Raw genomic sequence first — 14,494 nt, forward strand, 5'->3', positions numbered from 1 at the left:
ACCTGCTCAATGTTCACACCCTTATGGTATTTGACCTCTGCTCTAGCCTTCATTTTGACACTCCTATCAAATCTTTCAGATTTATTTACTTCATTGGAGTCTTTAATATAACCTTTCTATAATATCCAGCTTACTCATTGGAGTCACTCCTTGTACCATATTCTTTTTTTCCTGGATGAAATTTCTTCTTATTAATTAGCCCTAATCACTGGCAGATGTCAGACAAATCTATAGAGAATAGATGTCTGATAATATCTTTAATATATTCTATTTTTTTAAAAAAGGTGTGTACATGTGTGATTTTAATTTAATTCAATAATAACCAAAATTAATTGTGCACTTAATTTTTACAAGGAATTATGTTATTTTAGTCCCTATATATTCAATATTATGAAACTGATAAGAATCAAGACAAGGTTGATGATAATGGCAAAGAGTGGCAAAGAGACTTTGAGGCATGGAGTGATACAAAATCAATTAAAATGGAATTTAAAATTGATAAATGTAATTTTCACACTTGGTTTCAAAAAGAACCTTTACAAAAACAAGATGGAAGAAACAGAATTCTACCACAATTTGACTGAAAAAAAAGTAAATACAAGGGAGGGATGGTGGGGAAGACTGCAAGTTTGTAGTATAGAGTGATAGTAGTGGTGGTAGTAGTAGTAGAAAAAGTTGTAGTAGTAGATAATAACTAGATAATAACAATATGTTACCTCATTTGATTCTCACAACAATCCTGCTAGAAAGATACTGTTATTATCCTAAGTTTATATATGAGGAAACTGAGGCAGACAGAGTTCAAGTCTTCTTGAATACAAGTCCAGTGTTCTATCCACAACACCTAGCTTTCTGGATATGAAATCAGGGAAACTTGAGCTTGGATGCTACCTTGTACAGGGCACTGAATGTAGCAAGATAAAAAAGTTGTAAAGTACCCCAGAGCAAGCCAGCAGGGCCATTTCATCAATAGACACACTGTAAAGAGCAAGGGTAGTCATCCTTACCCCAAGTTCCATAGAAGAGAACTCTGTAGGCTTGGAACAGTTCACCCTCTACTCCAGGAACAGAGAATATCAATGGATAGATAAGGTTATGAGGAAAAAAGTAACTAAAAAAGCAAGCAAAACAAAATAAAACAAATAAACCTTGATCTTAGAAAATTATTTTAATGACAGGGATGAACAAATTCAAACTTGGAAGACGACAACAATGTCAAAAAGGAAACACATGAAGCCTCAAAGGAAAGATTGAAAGGATGTCAGGTTTCCAAAGAAGTGGAAAAACTTTCAAAGAAGATAAAAACAGAATACTAAGAGAATTGACAGAAAAACTCAACAGCTGGGAAAACAATCATTGGTGAAATCAACTCTCTAAAAACTGAAAGAGGCTGAAAGGAAAGTGAGGCACAAAAATACCTTGAAGAAAACAACTGCACAAGGAAAAGAATGGGCTAAATGGAAATTGAGGCAAAAAAATGAAGAAAACAATTAATTAAGGAGCATGATTTGTTAAATGGAAAAGGAAACACAAAAATTCAAGGAAGAAAATAACTCTTTCAAAATCAGAATTGGACATAATGAAATCATGAGACTTCAGGAAACAATAAAACAAAATAAAAATGACAAAATGGAAGAAAATCTAAACTATCTTACTGGAGAAATGACCAACCTGGAAACTAGATTGGGGAGAGAAAATCTAAAAATTGTTGGAATACTGAAAGACACAATCACAATAAAAGCCTGGACACAATATTACACGAAATCATCAGGGAAAATTGACCGGATAGTCTCAAACAAGAGGGAAAATGGAAATTAAGAGAATCCGCTCATCACCTCCTAAAAAAGATCCCATAATAAAATATTCTTGGACTATTGTAGCCAAATCCCAGGACAAGGAAAAAGTACTACAAGCTTCCAGAAGGAAACAATTCAGATGATGAGGAGCTACACTCAGGATTTTAGATGTGACATAGCAACTTCTACATTAAAGAACCAGGATGCATGGAATATAATATTCTGGAATGCAAAGGACATAGGATTTCAACCTAGAAATACATACATGGCAAAATTGAGCATAATCCTCTTGGGGGGATATGTTTAATAAAATATGGGAATTTTAGAATTTTCTCACCAAAAAATCAGAATTGAAAATAAAATTCACTGAGCAAATCTGACACTCGAGAGTATCATAAAAAGGTAAAGTAAAAACTTAAGGGTTTTTATAAGGTTAGATTATGTGTATTTATACATTAGAAGGTGATAATTAAAATAACATATCTATGATACCTGAAAAAGGTATGGTATGTAAATTATGCAAGATATCTAAAGTACCTAAGATAATTAGTAACTTTATTTAGAGCAATGGAATGGAGTATACATAGAATAAAGGTAGGAAGCTAAACAAGATGGGCTGATATCACATAGGGAGAATAGAAAAGGAGATATAAAAGGGGAGTAAACTACCTTTTATTAAGAGGCACACATAAGTGGCAAATACATGGAGGAGAAGATGAGGGGTGACTCTTTTTGAACCTTACTATCATTGGAACTAGTTCATAGTGGGCATAAAAACTCACACTAGCCACAAAAATTTACCTTCCACTAAAGGGGAGTAGGAGGGAATGAAAATAAGGGAAGTGAGGGGGAGATAGACAAAAAAGAAGGTTTTGAAGGAGACTAATCAAAAACAAAATATCTGTGAAGAGGGAAAAGCTAAAAACAGAGAGAGAAAAAAGTAAACAAGGAAAATAAAATTGAGGGAAACACAATTAGTAATCATAACTGTGAATGTGAATAGGATGAACTCACCATAAAACAGAAAAGGATAAAAGTGCATTAAAAACCAGAATCCCACAATATGCTGTCTAAAAGAAATACACTTAAAACGGAGATACACAGAGTAAAGTTAAAAGACTAGAGTAGAATACCTCAGCTACAGTAAAAAAAAAGTGGTAGTAATCATGATCTCAGACAAAGAAAAACTAAAAATTGATCTAATAAAAAAAAGATAAGGAAGGAAATTACACCATGATAAAGGGCACCATAGATAATTAAATAATATAATTATCAAAAACATATGTATCAAAGAGCACAGCATCTAGATTCCTAAAGGAAAACTACACTAACTGTAAGAGGAAATAGATAGTAAAATATCACTAATATTGACCCTCAACCTTCCCCTCACAGAAGCAAATAAATTCATTAAAAATAAACAAGAATAATGTTAAGGAGGTAAATAGAACTTTAGAAAAAATTAATGTGATAGACCTTTAGAGAAAACTGAATGGGAATAGAAAGAAATGCACCTTTTTCTAAGCAGTACATAGAACCATTACAAAAATCAACCATATAATAGGACATAAAAACCATACACCCAACTGAAGAAAAACAGAAGTATTAAATGCATACTTTTCAGAACAGAGTGTAATAAAAGTTACATTCAACAAAGGAGAGCAGAAGGATTAAAAATTAATTGGAAACTAAATAATTGTATTCTAAAGAACAACACATAGAAACAATCAACAACTTTATTCATTCATTTATTTATTTATTTGTTTGTTTGTTTATTTATTTATTATTTAAAAATTATGATGAAGAGATAAATTATCAAAATATATGGGATGAAAAGTGATACTTATGGGGGGAAATTTATATCTATAAATGCTTACATCAATAAAATAGAGAAAAGCAGATCAATGAATTGGGCAGGCAACTTAAAAAAAACTACAAGAAAAAGAACAATTTAAAAATCCCCAATTAAACACCAAATTTGATAACCTGAAAATCAAGGGAGAGAGTAATACAATTGAAAATAAAAAAAACATTGAAAAGGATTTGATTTAAAAAAAATAACATATGTAAATCATCAGCTAACAATTAAAAAAAGAAGAAAACCAAATTACCAGTATCAAAAACAAAAGTTAATGTGACTAAGAAAGGTACAGTATCCAGGATTATGGAAGTAATTACCGTACTGAGTTGCCCTGGTCAGAACATATACAATGTTGTGTTCAGTTCTGGCTGCCATATTGTAGAAAGCATTTTGATGGACTGGAGAGCAGGACTGGAGAAGGATGGCAAGAAGATGAAGGGTCTTGAGTTCATGTCATATGAGGATCTATTGAAATGAAATCTATTGAAAATTGAAAAGGATCTATTACATATTTCAAACTGGATATCACAGAGATGTCCTAGTCTCAACAGTTCTAAAACAGAACCAAAGTCTAAGTTTTTTCACCAAAACTCATTTCTCCCAAGCTTCCCTGCTTCTGTCAAAAGCACCACCATCCTATAGCATGCCATATTTTTGTAAGCTCAGCCTTATTTATTCTTGATTCTTCATTCTCCCCCTCCCACATAACCAGTCATTTGCCAATTCATGCTGTTTCTAACAACACTTTTCTCCACACCTCATTCACATAGCTATCATCTTAGTTCAGATCTTTATTACCTCTTACCTAACTTACTACAAAATCTTCCTAATTGGTCTTCTTACCCCAAATGTTTCATCACTTCAACCCATTTTGCCTCTATTTCTGGCAAAGTAATGTTCCTTAAATATATATCTTGACCATGTGATTTTGACCATACCCAAAAAACTCTAGTGGTATTGTCTTTAGGATAAAATGTCAGCTACTTTTTTTAGTCAACAGTCTTATACCAGGTGTCCTAATCTTTCTAGTCTCATTGAGCATTACCCTTCTCTCCCCCATTCTACAATCCATCTAAAAATGGCCTTCTCTGATCTTCATCCACAAAATTCCATCTCCCTACCTTTTCATTCTCCATCCTTTATGCCTAGAATTCACTATCTGCTTACCTCTGCCTCAGAGATTCCCTTTTCCTTTAAGGTGCAAAGACGTATATATGGACTCAATACAAAGAAAAATTTCCTAAGAATTAGAGTATCTAAAAATGGAATTAAATCTAAGACAAGCTAGTGGGTTGCCTCATCGTCACTGGAGGATTTTTGAGTGAAGGTATCTTGAATATTTGTTCGCTATATCATAGAGAGATTTCTTTTCTGGACATTAGACCTAAAGGTTGCATCTGACTCTGGGAATTCTTAGCTTCTAACTATATCCTGTTTAGATTAGTTCTGCCCTGATGCCCCTTTCCAACTCAACCATTTTTTAATTCCACAGTGGCATAAACACTAACTTCAGGATCAGAAGATCCTGATCCTGATTTAACACACTATAATGCTAAACATATGATTACTCAAAACACAAGTTTTTGGAGTCTCACATACTTTCTTTGCAAATGCAAATATAAATAGATTCACTCCCTTCTTCAAAAGATAGTAACTGTACAAAACAATGAAGCTTATATTCTAGAATTCTTCACAGAAATATTGACATAGATCAACATGAAACAGGACACCTAAGTGGTCCTTAAAGAGATAAGAAATGTGAAAGTAAATAAACACATTAACATAAAATCAGCTTATTTGTTTTACATCCCATAGGATTCATAGGTACTACCTCAGTTGGTCCTCATAATAAATCTGTGAGATAACTACAGAAGTTATTATCATCCCTATTTTACACAAGAGGAAACTGGAAACTCAACATTATTAAACATTTGCCCAAGTTCATTGGTCTGGTAGGTGTTGATAGCAGGAATGAAAACAATTTTCTGGTTCAAAGTCTCTATTCTTCCCATTAGGCCAATGAAAGGGTAAGTATTATTATCTCTAATTTACAAAGAAAGGGAAACAGGGGTCCAAGTGAAGTTAATTGATTTTCCCAGGGTCTTCCATCATTCAAATACAGGTCTTTGGACCTTAAATCTTGCCCTTGAAAAGTGAGAAAGGAAAATATCATCCACCTAATCCTTTCCTCCCTGTATTCCTCTCCCAGGAATGATTTCATCTGATTTCCTACACTCTGTAGAGAGAATAAAACATATCCTGTTTGGTACTGTTTGTTCCCATGTAGTCAGTTCTTACTTCTACTTGAATCCACTCACTTCAAACAAATACTCTGTGTGTTAAAAGTGTACTTTATAACTCACTTATTTTCCTCTGAGTGCAATCATTACTGGCCAATTTCTTTGAAAGTGCTTCCAAAAAAAAGCATTACCCCCTCACTAATAAGGATCTGCCCATCAATGGCCAAAATCCCATGCTAGTTATTTACCAGTGCCATACACATACACGGAGTGTGAACTTTGTTGCAGTTTGGCTCTTCTTATTCCCTAAAATAAGTACAGTACACATGTTTTCATGGTCCATTTTTTTTTTCATAGATTTTCTTTTTAGATGAGAATGACTAATAATCCTTTCTAGAACAACTTTCTTCTGTCTAATCCTATTGTAGGATAGGCATCTTACCCAAAAATCTTGCCTCTTCCCTCTCAGCTCTTAACTCCTATCATTATTGTCATAGCTAGCATTTACAATTCAATTTAAGGTCTCCAAAGTTCTTTATATATGTTATATTATTTGAGCATCACAATAGTCCTGTAAGGTAGATGCTATTGTTGTGTCAATTTTATAGATATAGAAATAGAGGCTAGAGGAAGTTAAGCAACTTCCCCAGGGTCATGTACCTAAGCTTCCAATTCAGGTCTCCTGACTCTTAAATTCAATAGTCTCTCCACTGTGTTACCTAGATACTTAATTGTAATAATAAACGTATTTTATTTTAATTTAAGTTTCAGCTTTAAAACCCCTAAAAATAGCAAAAATCATATGATTACCTGAACAGATGCAGAAAAAGCTTTTTTACAGAATTCAACACTCATTCCTATTAAAATCACTAGAAAGCATAGGACTAAATGAAGCTTTCCTTAAAATGATTAGTAGTACCTAAAACCATCAGCAAGCATTATGTGTAATAGGGACAAATTAGAAGATTCCCTACTATTATCAGAGGTGAAGCAAGGATGCCCATTATTACCACTATTATTCAACATTGTACTAGAAATTCTAGCTATACCAGTAAGAAAAGAAAAAGAAATGAAAGAAAACAGAATAGGCAATGAGGAAACTAAACTCTTCGCAGACTGTATGTTGATATATTTAATGAATCTTAGAGAATCAACTAAAGAACTAGTTGAAATATTGCCAACTTCCATAAAGTTTCAGAATATAAAATAAAACCACAAAAGTTATCAATATTTCTCTATATTAACAACAAAATACTGCAGGAAGAGAGAGAAATTCCATTAAAAATAACTGGAGACAAAATACTTGGGAAACTACCTGCCAAGGCAAACTGAAGGACTATACCAATACAGTTTAAAAACCCTTTTCAAACAAATAAAGTTAGATATTAATGGTTGGAAAAATACTAATTGCTCATGGGTAAACTGAACCAATATAATAAATTATATAATTCTAACTAAATTAATTTATTTATTCAGTCAAATACAAAAAAATTTATGGAACTAGGAAAAATAATGAAATTTACTGGGAAGAATGAAAGGTCAAGAATATCAAGTGAGTCAATGAAAAAAATGTAAAGAACAGTGTTTTAGACTATCCCAGATCTCAAACTGTATTATGAAGTGATAACCATCAAAACAATCTAGAACTGGCTAAGATATAGAGTGGTGGATTTATGGAACAGATTGGGTATCTATTCTACAGAGTAATATGATGACCATAGTAATCTAATGTTAGATAAACATAAAGATACAGACTTTTGGGAGAAGAACTCATTTGCTCATAAAAATTACTGAGAAAACTAGAAAGCAGTTTGGCAGAAACTAGGTATAGATCAACATCTCACATTATATACCAAGACAGGATAAATATGGGTATATAATTTAGACATAAAGGATGAAATCTTAAGCAACTTAGAGAAGCGTTGGATATTTTATCTGTCAGAGGTATGGAAAAGGGAATAATTTCTGAATAAACAAGTGAGAGAGAGCATTACTAGATGTAATATAATTTTAAATGCATTACATTTAATAGTTTTTGCACAACTGTTTGTTGTATGTCTATTCTATTTTTCTGTTTATTAGCCAGTACCAGATAGTTTTGATAATTACTGTTTTTATAATATAGTTCAAAATCTGGTATTGCTAAAATTCCTTTTCATTTTTTAATGAATTATTTTTATATTCTTGGCCTTTTGTTTTTTAAATGAATTTTGTTATTATTTTTTCCAATTCAATAATTTTTTTGCTAATTTAATTGGGATGACATTGAATAAGTAGAATAGTTTAGGGAGGATTGACATTTTAATAATGTTGACTCTGCCTACTCATGAAAAATAAATATTTCTTCATTTACTTAAATCTGACTTTATCTTTATAGAAAGAATTTTATAATTGTGTTCATGTAACTCCTGGGTTTGTTTTGGCAGATATCATCCAAGGGTATTTTGTTTTATCTCTTGTTAATTTAAATGGGTTATCTCTTATTATCTCTTCTAGCAGGACATTGTTGGTGAAATATAGAAATATTGATGATTTATGTGGATTCATTTTGTATCCTTACAAGTAATTGTAAAAAAAAAATAAAGTAACAGTGTTTGACAAAAGTAAATATTCAAAGTTGGGGAATAGGAATTCACTATTTGGCCAAACTTGGAAAAACTGGAAAGTAGTTTGGCAGAAACTAGATATATATCTTACACCATTTATGAAGATATGGTTAAAATGGATAAAAGACCTAGGCATAAATGAAAACATCATTAGGAAATTAGAAGAACAGCTAACGTATTACCTATTGGATTTATGGATAGAGAAAATTTATGAATAAACAAGAGTTAAAAAGCATTGTGAGATACAAAATGGATAATTTCAAATACCTTAAATTTAAAGGTTTTTGTACAAATATCACTATATCTAGCCAAGATGGGAAAGAAAGAAGTAATATGAGGAAAAAGGAAAAAAAAAAACTCTTGTAGACAGTTTCTTTTAAAGAAGTCTCATTTAAAATATAGGTAACTTTGTTAAATATATAACAATATGAGCCATTCCACAATTGATAAATGATCAAAAGATATGAACAGAGAGATTTTTAGATGGAGAAATCAATGCTATAAATAACTATATGAAAAAATGTTCTAAATCATTATTGATTAGAGGAATGCAAATCTAAATAGCCCTGATATATTGTTTCACATCTATCATGCTAAAATGATAAAAGCAAAAACAATAACAAATGTTAGAAAGGATGTGAAAAAATGGGGAAACAAATTGTCATACTGTGAGTCAATCCAACCATTTTGGAGAACAATATGGAATAATGCTCAAAGAGTTATAAAGCTATGTATACTTTTTGACCCACTACTATTCAGTTTATTTCCCAAGGTGATTAGAGAAAAAGGAAAAGAATATCTATGTTCTAAAATATTTATAGCAGCTCTATTTGTGGTAGCAAAGAACTGAAAAATGAAGGGATGCCCATCATTTGGGGATTGGCTAAAAAAGTTGGGGCATATGACTGTGACGGCATACCACTGTATTATAAGAAATGATGGAGAGGTTAATTTTGGAAAATAACACGGAAGGATCTACATGAAATTATGAAGAGTGAAATGAAGAGAAGCAAGAGAACTTTATATACAACAGAAATATAGTTTGACAAATGAACTTGTGTATGTATACCTTCAGAGAAAGAATTAATAAATAGAAATGTATTTATATATACATATATCTTCTTTTCAAATGATGTCTTTAATGTGTAGAAAGGAGGGAGAGAGGGAGTTAACTGGGTATCTTAATGTAATAAAAATTTGATTAATTAATTTTTAAAATTTGAAAAACAATTCAACAAAAATTAGAAGGAAATAAAGAAACCAAAACTATATATATATATATATATATATGTATATATATATAGTCACATGAAAAATGTCCTAAATTAATATTTTAAAGAAAGGCAAATCAAAGTTACTTTGGGATACCACTTTACACATATCAGAATGGCTAGTATGACAGAAAAGGAATATGTCAAATATTGGAGATGATATGGTAAAATTGCAGTGTTGGTGTAATTGGGAACTGATTCAACCATTCTGGAGAGCAAATTGGAATTATGCCTAAAAGGACCATAAAATTGTGCATACCCTTTGACCAAGCAATACTACCATCCCAAAGTGATTAAAAAATGGAAAAGGACTTACTTATATAAAAATATTCATAGGAGTTCTTTTTTATACTGATGAAAAATTGGAAATTGAGAGAATGTCTGAAAATTGTGGAATGACAACAAATTGTGGTATATGCTTATGATGTAATATTATTATACTATGAGAAATGACAAGTGAAATGCTTTCAAAAAATCTGGGAAGACTTGTATTAATTGATGCAGTGAAATGAACAGAACCAAGAGAACATTGCATATTGTGCTTTAAAAAATGGTTTATGTGTTCTTTTACACATTCTCATTAGTACTTTACCACATACTTATATGAGAGGGACTTTATTAGTCTCATCTTGAATATTTAGAAACTGAAGCACATAGAAAAAAATGGCACAACCATATATCATGTAAACATCTAAGCAGAAATTAATATCCGTTTTTTTCCTGACTCTAGGTCCAGTGTGCCATCTGCAATACAACATGACTTTCACAAGTAAGGATTTTGAGTAGCCTCTGTGATGGGAAAACTTTTAGCAAACCCTGTCATCTCAAAAGCCAGAAAAACCAGAATCCCTATCAAAGTCCCCTTTTCCTCTGACAAAGGTGCCATTGAGAAAAGGAAATGGATTAGAAATTGCTGTCAAGAAGGAAATTCATGGCTGACTTCATGACACACATTCTCTGTGTTCCACACATCAAGCAATTTGCCCAATACACAAAACCAGGGTAGATAAGAATGCTCAGGACACAGAAAAAAAATCCACAGAAATCACAAAGTAAGGAAAATACACTAGAATTTGGGAAACTTTAGGGCAGGCTCTAGGTTTAGCCTTGGCTTATTGAAAGATCTTAAATAACTTACTTTACTTCTCTGAGATAGTTTCATCTTGTTTTAAAATAGATGAAGATATATTAGATGATCTCAAATTTTCTTCCCTTTGTTGTATTCTAGAGCACAGAGAGGAAAATACACCCAGAAACACTGGAAATACTGATCCAGTGTTAGGAATTCCAATGTGTATTCTCTCTCCATCCTCCAAAACATTAGTCCTCTATACCCAGAATATGATGAGACTATATACATAGACAACTACAGTGATGGCATTGCTTCTCTCTGATTTTACATGTTCTCTATGGATACTTACCCCATTTGCTATTGACCAGAACCTTCTTCAGGGCTATAAACTACAGTTGCTGATTTAGTCCATATATTACCTGCCCTCCCTTCCTTAGTATCCTAACATCATAAACCCAGAGTTTTCTCTACATATCTTTTACACTACTCCAGATTCTGGCTCACATGGGGTCAGAGTATGGGTTTAGTGTTAATATAAGCTGTTTATATGTCCTTGATATCACTACATTTTCATTTTGATTGATTTTTCCTCTACACTTCTGAACTTTCTCTCTTGGAGATGAATCAGGCTTCTCACTGACCACTTCATATTAAAGAAAATACTTAGCATTTGATCTTAAGAGAAAATTGGATCCGTGATACGACTATCTCTAGTTAATATCAGGTAGTCAAAACTTTTAAGTGTCTGCTTTCCTTAAAGTTTAGCAATTACACTTGCCTTTGAAAAATGTATTTCACAGACATTTCTTATTTAAATTCCTTGTCTAAGGTTGCAGATACTAATTTACAATTAACAGTATTAAACTAACAATTTAATAGTGTAAATACAAATTTTAAGACATGGAGAAAAGGGGGAAAAGGCCAAAATGGAATTGAAAAATGGTAACTTTGTTATAACAGGAGGGAAAGCTATTGCCCTTTCCTCGATGTCCAAATCAAGGCAAAGAAAATTTGGGGATTTGGGGGTGGAGAAGTATAAAATATTTGAATATAAGAAGATCTAGAGAAAAGTATTATGAATATTTAACCTAGATGAGGGGTAGCATAGACAAGTTTGGAGTCAGGCATAATATCTGTCTTTAAGGATTTAAAGAGCTGTTTAGTGGAAAAGGCATTAGACTTGTTCTTTGGCACATCAAGAGCAAAGGGTAGAATTTGAAGAAAAGTTGATTTTGCTTCCATCAGGAAAAAAAATTGTCAACTTACTGAGATCCACTAAAATGAAATGGTCTTTTAAAAAATATCTTTACCTTCTATCTTGGAATTGGCACTTAGTATTGGTTCCAAGGCAGAAGAGTGTTAAGGCTAGGCAATTGAGGTTGTGTCACATAGCTAAGAAGTATGTGAGGCCCAATTTGAAACCAGGACCTACACTTGGCTCTTAATCCACTGAGACACTTAGCTTTTCCTTGTCCTTCCTCCTGAGAGAAAAAATGCAAATATCATTAGGCCCACTTTACAGAGGAGGAAAATGAACCTCAGAGAAGTAAAGTGACTCACTCTTCTTCAGAATCACTGGGTGTAAATTCAGTCAATCAGTCAATCTATAAATATTTATTAAGTATCTACTATGTGCTAAGCAAATAGGGACACAAAAAGACAGAAGACCTTGCCATCTGGAAGCTTACAATCGAATGGAGAAAGACAATGTTCAAAAAATATATACAAACCAATTTTTTCTATAATATATCTGAGTTGTATGATATGGTGGAAACAACAAAAAAAATGCTATAGCATTTAAAATTATTGTAAGCCCTGGGAGACTACAACTCCCAGGACTCCCTGCAACAACTTCCCCCAACACCTCCCACTTCCTTTGTGGGAGGTGTTGGAGAAAGTATAAAAGAGAAAGTTTGGCAACTTTTCTCTCTCTGCTCTCTTGAGCTGAAGGATGGTTGACTCTGTCTAATCCTGGACTCTCTCTACTGGGGAGACCCTTTTCCCCTACCTAACCTTTCCCTTTTCTAATCTAAATAAAACTCAGCTATTCTAAACCCTAAGTTGCTCTCTGATCTTTTATTAGAGCCCCGAAGGGCTCTGGTCAATTTCCCCCTTCCAGGGCTGGGGACCCCTACCTTCTTTTCCCTTCCTCTACCTTCCTCCCTCCTTTCTCCCATCCATCCTTCCTCCTACTTTCTTATCTGCTTTTACTTCTCCCCCTCACAATGCAAAACTTGATCCCTTGATTTCATATGTCCATGCATCATGGGGTCCATCAACTTTTTTATGTATATGTATATTACTATATTTCCCAACATATTTTAATGCAATTAATGTTAATATATTTCAAATAATTGCTTTTTTACAATCTTCTGTATTTTATTTAAAAAAATGTTATCTTGAGACAGGATCCATGGGTTCAATCAGATTGCCAGAATGATTCTTGACACAAAATATAAGCAAATCTTGTTTAGCTCTATTAGGGTACCTTTGTAGTCAAATCCTTCTTAGAACTAAGTTCCCTACCCACTGGTTTGTGGTGATTCTTTTTTTGGGGGGGCACATTTACTAGCAAGGAATCTTACTACTTAAAAAACGTATAAACAAAAACTGACAGCTCCTTCTCTTCTTCCTCTTTCCTACATCTTTCTCTCCTAGTCTACCAGAGTCTTCCTTTTCCCCAGCTCTCAAACCCTCAGTGCCGAATTTCGCAGAGCCAACAAGAAGCACAAATCATTCACTGGTAGAGTAGCTTAATAACTTATCCATTTGTGACTTGTGTTTTTGCATTTGGAAAATACTATCTTAAAGATCCTACAATGGCTTCTATTTTTACACATTCCCTGCACAATGGGAATCAGGTAAAGTGTATATTCCAGGGCTTATCAACAAGCTGTGTTATTTATACACATACTCACACACAAATATAGATCTATAGATTGGGATGGAGATCTATAGGTCTATTTCGACATATCTGTGAGTATTTGTTTGTTTATTTTCAGTGAGACCCTCTCCAACTTGCAAGACTCCAGGACTCCATATCACAAAACTAACCAGAATTCACTGAGTCACAATGTGAAAAATAATGAAAGATTGATGACACTGGAGGGGGAAAAGAAAAAAAAATCCAACAACTTTTGAAACGATTGATTTTCCTTTTTGTAGCTACTGTTGTATCTCCTTCCTCTTGCCAGGCATATTGATATTGTGTGTGACTAACTGAGAACCGGGACAGGAGGAAGAAAGCGATGCATTACCTTCCTGAATGGAAACATGATGACAATTGTGACAGCCTTTTCAACCCCTTAATCCCAGAGAGCCATCGAACAGTTGCTTTTTTCTCTTTGTGATTGCAAAGAATTGAGAGTTAGAAAGTAAAAAAAAAGAATCTTGTGAAAGAACAGTGGAGCCTCCTCCTTTTATTTTATTGGGTTGCTCCTTATTTAATATTAGGGATACCAGTGCATTTCCACTCAGTAGCATCATTACAGACCAATTTCTTTGAAAAGTGCTTCCTAAGCAACATTATATCCTGACAAATCTTGCCAGTGAAAGTGGTCTTGTAGCCCACTCTAAAAATGCATTAAAAACTGGTTAGATGATAATACAAATATTCATTACATAGTTTCTTTCTACTATAATTTAAGAATC

Source organism: Gracilinanus agilis, chromosome 2 (genome assembly GCF_016433145.1).
Source record: "Gracilinanus agilis isolate LMUSP501 chromosome 2, AgileGrace, whole genome shotgun sequence".
Taxonomy (NCBI): Eukaryota; Metazoa; Chordata; class Mammalia; order Didelphimorphia; family Didelphidae; genus Gracilinanus; species Gracilinanus agilis.